This window comes from Arachis hypogaea, chromosome 15 (assembly GCF_003086295.3).
Source record: "Arachis hypogaea cultivar Tifrunner chromosome 15, arahy.Tifrunner.gnm2.J5K5, whole genome shotgun sequence".
NCBI classification, from domain to species: domain Eukaryota; kingdom Viridiplantae; phylum Streptophyta; class Magnoliopsida; order Fabales; family Fabaceae; genus Arachis; species Arachis hypogaea.
In genome coordinates, this window is record NC_092050.1 from 29,553,892 (window position 1) to 29,555,558 (window position 1,667).

Sequence of the window (1,667 nt, forward strand, 5' to 3'; positions counted from 1 at the left end):
TCACATAAAGAAATCTCTATACTGTGACATAGATGATTCCGCTTCTTCTCTGTTCTCTTCTTTTTCATATGAGCAGGAACAAGGATAAGAACATTCTTGTTGAAGCTGATCCTGAACCTGAAAGGACTCTAAAGAGGAAGCTAAGAGAAGCTAAAGCACAAAACTCTGGAGAGAACCTAACAGAAATTTTCAAAATAGAAGAAGTCATGGCAGCCAAAAATAACAACAATGGAGGATATGCAAGGAAGATGCTTGGTGACTTTATTGCACCCTCTTCTGACTTCTGTGAAAGGAGCATCTCAATTCCTGCAATTGGAGCAAACAACTTTGAGCTTAAGCCTCAATTAGTTTCTCTAATGCAGCAGAATTGCAAGTTTCATGGACTTCCATTGGAAGATCCTCATCAGTTCTTAGCTGAATTCTTGCAAATCTGTGACACTATTATGACCAATGGGGTTAATCCTGAGGTCTACAGACTTATACTTATTCCCCTTTGCTGTAAGAGACAGAGCTAGGACATGGTTGGACTCACAACCTAAAGAAAGCCTGAACTCTTGGAAAAAGTTTGTCAATACTTTCTTGGCCAAATACTTTCTACCTCAAAAGTTGAGCAAGCTTAGAGTGGAAGTCCAGACCTTCAGACAGAAGGAAGGTGAATCCCTCTATGAAGCTTGGAAAAGATACAAGCAATTGATCAGAAGGTGTCCTTCTGGCATGCTTTTAGAATGGAGCATCATATGTATATTCTATGATGGTCTGTCTGAATTGTCCAAGATGCCATTGGACCACTCTACTGGTGGATCTCTTCATCTGAAGAAGACTCCTGAAGAAGCCCAAGAACTCATTGAAATGGTTACAAATAACCAGTTCATGTACACTTCTGAACGAAATCCTGTGAATAATGGGATGACTCAGAAGAAAGGAGTTCTGGAAATTGATACTCTGAATGCAATATTGGCTCAGAATAAAATATTGACTCAGCAAGTCAATATGATTTCTCAGAATCTGACTGAAATGCAAGTTGCATCCGGCAGTACTAAAGAAACCTCCTCTGAATGAGAAGCTTATGACCTTGAGAATCCTGCAATGGAAGAGGTGAATTACATGGGAGAATCCTATGGAAACACCTATAATCCTTCATGGAGGAATCATCCTAATTTCTCATGGAAGGATCAGCAGAAGCCTAATCAAGGCTTCAATAATAATAATGGTGTGAGAAATAGGTTTGGCAATAGCAAGCCTTTTCCATCATCTTCTCAGCAACAGACAGAGAATTCTAAGTAGAGCCTCTATGACTTAGCAACCATAGTCTCTGATCTATCTAAGACCACTATCAGTTTCATCACTGAAACAAGGTCCTCCATCAGAAATTTGGAGGCACAAGTGGGTCAGCTCAGTAAAAAAGTTACTGAAATCCCTCCTAGTACTCTCCCAAGCAATACAGAAGAGAATCCAAAGAGAGAGTGCAAGGCCATCAATATACCCAACATGGCCGAAATTGTAGAGGAGGGAAAGGCAGTGAATTCCAGTGAGGAAGACCTCAATGGACGTCCACTGGCCACTAAGGAGTTCCCTAATGAGGAGCCAAAGGAATCTGAGGCTCATATAGAGACCATAGAGATTCCACTGAACTTACTGTTGCCATTCATGAGCTCTGATGAGTATTC

General features: G+C 40.7%; 1 non-coding gene across 1 annotated transcript; it reads right to left on the reverse strand.

Moving 5' to 3' along the window:
• Positions 1–612: 612 nt before the first annotated feature.
• Positions 613–716, reverse strand: LOC112753468 (small nucleolar RNA R71). The gene has a single exon (XR_003177855.1). It is a non-coding gene; the product is annotated as a small nucleolar RNA R71 (small nucleolar RNA).
• Between the last annotated feature and the right edge of the window lie 951 nt (positions 717–1,667).